General features: G+C 38.8%; 1 protein-coding gene across 1 annotated transcript in view; it reads right to left on the bottom strand.

Annotated features, from left to right (window-relative positions):
- Window positions 1–4,912: 4,912 nt before the first annotated feature.
- The window catches only part of LOC109920057 (solute carrier organic anion transporter family member 3A1-like), a 285,338-nt gene continuing 283,464 nt past the window's right edge, over window positions 4,913–6,786 (bottom strand). The window contains exon 10 of the mRNA XM_048595210.1: window positions 4,913–6,786. This exon is cut by the window's right edge and continues 556 nt beyond it. The gene's annotated coding sequence lies outside the window, so the exon portion shown is untranslated.

Here is a 6,786-nt window from a genome sequence, read left to right as displayed (position 1 = left end):
TTGAATAGGCTGTGCATGTACTGACAGGAGTTTAGAAGCATGAGAGGAAATCTTATTGAAACATTTCCAATTCTTAGCGGGCTTGACAAAGTAAATGCTGAGAGGTTGATTTCCCCTTGTAGAGTCTAAAATCACAGGGCATAATCTCAGAGGGTATTGAATCTGTGTTGAGGCTGGGTTGTTAAGTATGTTCAAGGCTGTAATATATAGATTTTAATCAGTAAGGGTTTTAGAGAAAACGCAGGAAAGCAGAGCTGAGGATTATTAGATCAGCCATGATCTCATTGAATGGTGGAGCAGACTCAATGGGTCCAATGACCTACTTCTGCTCCTATGTCTTAGGGTCTTTTGGTCTGTACTCTTTGGTTTACACAATTTACCAGATTTTATCCCTTGCCCCACCATTCAGTTTAAAATTCTCTCTGCTTCCCTAGGTATGTAATTGGTAAGAACACTGTCTGCTGTATGGTTCAAGTGGTACCATCCCATCGGTACAGATGTCACTTCCCCAGTACTTGTGCCACTGCCTCATGAACCAAAGCCCACTTCTTTCATACCAATCTTTCAGCCACATTTTCTAATCTGATTTATCCTATGGTAATTGCATGTAGCTCAAGTAATAATGTCGGGATGTGGAATGCATTGCCAGAGAGGGTAGTGGAGTCGGCCTCATTAGGGGCATTTAAGCGGCTATTAGATAGGCATATGGATGATAGTATAAGATAGGGGTGGAGGTTAGATAGACCTTAGTATTAGGGTAAAAGTTCAGCACAACATCGTGGGCCGAAGGGCGTGTACAGTGCTGTACTGTTCTATGTTCTATGGTGACTTTATGATATTTGAGGTTCTCTTTCTTAATTTAGCACTTAGCTTCAACTTGAAAGAAAAATCATCTGACAGATGGTAGATGATATATTACTGTAAATTAAACAGTAAAAGAATATAACAAAGGTTGGATATGCAAACAAGAAATCAGCAACATTTGTGCACTGGTATGAGATCTGGAGTATTCAATTTAACTTTAGCTGTAAGACTTAAGTTAATCACACATATGAACTGAGTTTCAAAGCGTTGTTCTTTATACCTTAGAACTCTGGAGAGTTTCAGAGCCTATCAATATATTTTACTTCAAAGAATTAGGTTTTAAATGTTGACTTCACAGTGATTACTAGTGCTGATAACAAGTTAACTAAAAAGTCACTTTCTTTGTTCTCCAGAGAAATAGGGATCACATTACCAAGAATCAACCAATGATCGCTGCATTGAACTGCAACTTAAGACTTAAATAATGTATTTATATAAGCCTATTAAATAATTTAAAAGAAAATGACTATTTCTGTTTAAAACTAAGTCAGTTAAATGATAAGCCAATTCAAAAATAAAACTATGGGCTGAATTTTACTAAAAATCAGCCAAGTGTAAATTTCAGGCAATTTGAAAGAAGTGTTCTCTTCATGAGCTCTTGTAAGTGATCGCAAGCTGCTCACCTAATTTTTTATGCACCATGCCTCAATGGCATCATGCTTGTGCTAACTTGCACTCAGCGGCAGCGAAAATGCTTACCGCTGCCAAGGCCTTCCAGGATTCACACCGCTTGCACCATATTTAATGACCAGCAGTGCACCAGTCCCTCTACCACAGAGGGGCTCCTTAATTATTCTAATTGGTTGCCCATCTCTGTGGAGCAGGTAGCAAATCTGTTTCCTAGTCTGGTCCTTGGAAAGTTCCCTGAGAGCAGGAATGTGTTGGGGAAACATTCCAACTTTGCTTCGTCCTATTTTCTTGGCACCACTAGCTCCAAGCCCACCATCATGGGACATGAATAATTTAGCCCTGGGTTTTACCAATGAGGCTCTTCTTTACCTTGCCAGCAGAACCTTATGGTCTCTCTCCAGTGCACATTTGTCTGCATTAATTTTCATTTGACATTGTATGACCCAATCACATGTTTTAGTTTGATCATTGAATACTTCCTGGGCTGCTCCTTGCTATTCCAGTGTGCTTTCTAGTTTATTACCATCAACAATTCCATTGACTTTCAGAATCTAAGTGATTAATGTAAGTTTGAAACAAAAATGGTCCCAATACTAATGGTCACAATATTTAATCTTATAGCCAGCATAATTGTTACTCCTCCATTTCGAGCAAGCTCGGAGGTCAACCTTGATTCACTGGGGAGTGCAGAAATGTCTGCAAGGAGCGATGGCAGATGTACCTATGAATTACATAACTCAGTGACGATACTGCACGTATTCTTTGTTCAATACCAAAAGCAACAACTAGGCCACCTCAATATCAATGGGTCTGAGAAAATCTTTGTAACTCTACTGCATTCAGTTGAGAATGGTATTGTATAACCAGGCAACGAAGACAAAGGGGTTTTTCTCTCATCTTTCATCATGGAAGAACCCAGCATATAAATACATGAAAAAGCTGATGTGTTTTGAGCGACTTCAAGAAAAAATGCTGAGCGAAAAAATTCTTGTCCTGCTTCCAAGGTGCTCAATGTCAGAGATGCCAATTCAGTTCATTGAAAATTCACATTGTGAAGTTAAAGCAAGGACTGAAGACAATGAAATTTATGGGCTATAATAGCTAGGCTGTAATGACAGTTAGCTCAGTTACTTTGAATGTGTTTCTTGGTTTGGTAATTTATTACCGTGTCTTTCTGTTGGCAAAGATTGCATTCAACTGCAGTGTAACCTTATCTTTGCGCCCTTGTCTAACAAAACTTATATTAACATAGCACCTTTAATGCAATAAGTTGCCCCAAAGTGCTTCACAGCAGGGTTACAAAGCAATGTTTGACAGTGATATGAGTTTGGCCATGGTCATCTGCCTTAATAGGTTTTAAACAATATCTCAAGAAGGGGAGTAAGATCGAGGCAAGGAGCCTGAGGGAAGGAAATCCTAAGCTAAGGGCCCAAGCAGCTGAAGGCATAGCTCCCAATGATGAAGCATTTAAAATCAAAGATTTACATGGGCCAAAATTGAAGGAACAAAGACATTCTGGAGGGCTGTATGGTTGGATGTGGTTATAGGCATCATGGATGAATGGGACTTACAGGCAAGTTAGGATATTGGCAACAGAGTAATGATTGAACTCACACTGTGCATTGGGAAGTCAAAGATGAGATTATTGGAAAAGTCAAGCCTAGAGGTAACAAGCGTATGAAAGAAGGCTTTCCAGCATATATGAGGACCAGCTCCAATTCTACGCTCTGCCTGGTCTCCTGTTCTACAATCAAGGCTATTACCTAATCAATAGGACAAGCATTCATATTTATGGTATGATGTGAATAGATGATACAAGTCAACCACTGAATCATAAAAACAGAGATTTCCATTTAAATTATACTCTGCAATTCAGGTTCCTTTTCCTGTGAAAGTTGAAATGCATTTGCCTTCCTTGTAAGCTTTTGACAACACAGGAGTTCTGCTCAAAATTATTTTTTCTTTCGTAGCCTTGTCCGTATGGATATTCTAAGAGCTGTTCAGATGATGTTAAGGTTTACTCATCATATGAGTGGCTGTGACTGTCACTTTTACAAGGTTGTAAGATGAGCAATTGATTTTCAAAGATGATTTTCTTTGCTTACCATGCCAGTTTTAGGGGCATTTCAAGGACCCGTGCCAGACTGCCAATGACTTATTGGCTTGGTATATAGTGGAAACTGGGAAATTGGATATAGAAGTTGCTTGGGGGTCATTTACCTTCCATTGTAAGCTGCTGCTCTTTTCAAGTTTGAAGGTCTTGAATAGGCCCATCACTTTTGAGTGTCAACATATAAACAGTGCTTGGATGACAAGTTCACCTTTTACCATTAATTGGCCTCCCGAGGAAAAATCGCAATGGGCTGATTTTAGTTGTTGTAAATCAGACAGGCCAAAAGGCACCCTACCCGCAGTGAACATAAAACAAGGCACAATGGCATCAGGTCAGCAATACAACTTCAATACATCAGTGTCCTGAAATTGGAATGGGAAGAGGTACCAAAATCGGAAACCTGCCTGCCATTGATGAAGGGTCTAGGCCCGAAACGTCAGCCTTTCTGCTCCTATGATGCTGCTTGGCCTGCTGTGTTCATCCAGCTCTGCACCTTGTTGTCTCGGATTCTCCAGCATCTGCAGTTCCTACTATCTCTGCCATTTTGAATTGACCAATTAGCAAGCTGTTGAACTTGTTTTTGACTCAGTCGCTTGCAATTTTCCATTATCTGCTGCATTTTTGCATGTCAGGCAAAGCAGCACAAGATTTCAACGCCCATCACCAGGGCCATGTCTAAATGACGTAGCAGAATCTGCCAGAAGGTGACAGTGCCTGTATATATTTAACTCATTTTGTATCTACTTTAAAAAATAAAGACTGAGAAAATGAGGAGCCTTTTAAATTTTTTAAACAACGAACAATCTCCTAATAATTCAATAACTCCTGTGCTACAGACATCCTGGCCTAGAATCCTGATTGGTTACAAGGTTTGCCACCAGGCAGCTTCTAATTGGCTGTTTGATGCTTCAAGTTGTGGAGCTGAAATGTCAGTGACAGGAGCAAGGGAGCACTCATTTCCAACCTTCCATTCTGCTCCCCACGCTCCCATCCCCCTAAAAAAAATAATCCTGCCTCTGTGTCTGTACGTGAGAAGGAGCAAAAGAGAGAGGTGGGGAGACAGAAAGAACAGCGTGTCAGGGAAAGCTGCAGGGAGGGTTGTATTTTATCACACTCAGGTAATTAAGTGGCTACCAGCAGGCATTCCTGAGAATCAAGGGGAAATCCTGTCTACTAAGCATTACCAGCCAATCAGAGGCTATTTTGCTTAGCACTGTCACATGGGAGATAATGGCTGCTGCAGGGTCAACAGCCACTAGGAGCCAAGGATCAAGGAGGAACCCAAGTCAGACCTAAATTGTTGGGGGGGGAGGAGGAGGTGACTGTTGTTGGAAGGGTGGTGACAGAAGGAAAGAATTAGAATTAGAATTTGATTTTATTGTCACGTGTACTAAAGTACAGGGATACAGGAGTACAGTGAAAAGTTTACAATGTCGCCATTTGCAGCGCCAGTATGAAACAGGGAGTGGATTGATAGCAAGCGAGGGAGGTGGCTCTCGGCTGACCTCCCTCCCCCCATACTGATGCCAGGTCTCTCAATCACTCACTGAGTTTAACATTAAACATGTTTGCCAGCAGTGTTAAATATTGTACTTTGTGAACTACAAACAAGATATTTGACCAATAATTATTGCATATATGATAATTAAATTTTGTATATTAAATATAAGTTATCATTTGATATTAAATTTACATTTGAATGGGCTTCTTGACATTAACACTTATAATACACAATATATATGTCCTTTTCTGCCATACTACTTCAGACTACAAAATACACATTCTGCAAAGGAAACAACACTGGAATCAATTATCAACTTTACAAAGTTCTAATGCAATTGTTCTTTTAAAATTCTGTGTTAAAAAGCATAATATAAATAATACAAACCAATTGAATTCAACAGAACATACATCAGTATTCTTAATGTCCCAGATGTAGGAAAAATGGAATATTAAAATTTACAATTACCAAGCTAAAGAATGGCATGAATAATACACATGGCTTTTTTTTTCTTTTCACAACTATTACAAAATTAACTGGCATCACTGGGCCATGTTAAATGTTTTTTTTAAGTAGGTGCAAACTGTGTAAAATCAGCTGCAGTTAACTCAGTAACACCTGAAACTGGACAACCATGTGGTGTGAATATGAATTCTACAAGAGAAGGAAAGATAGCCTGGTGGGCTCCAGCTGTGCAACCATAGCCCAATTAAAATGTCCTTGTCAAAGCTGTCTTTGTTCTTGTTGTTGATACACAACAGAGCTAATAAAAGTAACATTGCTTGTTGTAACAGTGATGTGAGTCAACAACCCTAAGCTGTTGAGAAGCAAATATCTTGTGTTTTAAAAGCATAATATCACTCTGGCAGGGGTTCAGTAATAGAATGAAGTGTCTGAAATAACCAAAGTTGTTTTAAATACCAACAGTGTCTAATGGGTGTTGCTCACAACACAAACCTGCCCTTAAGTTTTAAGGAAACCAAGATGATTGCATTCATCATTGTTTACTTTATTTTTTTACTAATTTTCAGATAGTAAAATGAGTATCAGTTAAATAAATAATTGGTATGTCCTGCTTCCTTTCATGATTGGTGTTTATGACCTGAGGCACCATTTGGCATTGACTCTGGCTTCTTAGCAGCACCAATGTTTTTGACAGTACTAAATGCATTAAGGACAGGCAAAGTCTCTATTTGTGAACTAACTCAAATTGTTTCAATGATAATGCTATAGAGAGCATCAGCTTTACAAACCTGAAAGAAGAAATATTCCAGTTTGAGTCACATGACACACAAAATGAAACACAGGTATTGTGAATATGCAAGATGGCTATAATATGAAACCAAATAAAATATTTGATAAGCTTTGGAAATCAGAGGTGAAAATATAATCAGAAGCATTATGCTACTTGCTAATGTGGGCACTGAGGATAATGAGACATTCTTTCATCCAAATTTTGAAGCAAGCACTTGGCTGAATAGGATAATCTCAACAGAATCTCAATCTTGGGCATGTCTTTCAAATAGTATACATGATACTGGATGGCATATATTATTAAAATGGGTAGCTTGTATTATATCACCTCAGGAAATGTAAACTGAAGTACTTATAAAAGCATAAAAGTTATTCAAATATGAACTTTTTAAAAAAAACTGACCACTTGGGCCTACCGTTTATT

Source organism: Rhincodon typus, chromosome 3 (assembly GCF_021869965.1).
Source record: "Rhincodon typus isolate 14 chromosome 3, sRhiTyp1.1, whole genome shotgun sequence".
Taxonomy (NCBI): domain Eukaryota; kingdom Metazoa; phylum Chordata; class Chondrichthyes; order Orectolobiformes; family Rhincodontidae; genus Rhincodon; species Rhincodon typus.
This window is presented reverse-complemented; position numbering and strand designations above follow the sequence as displayed.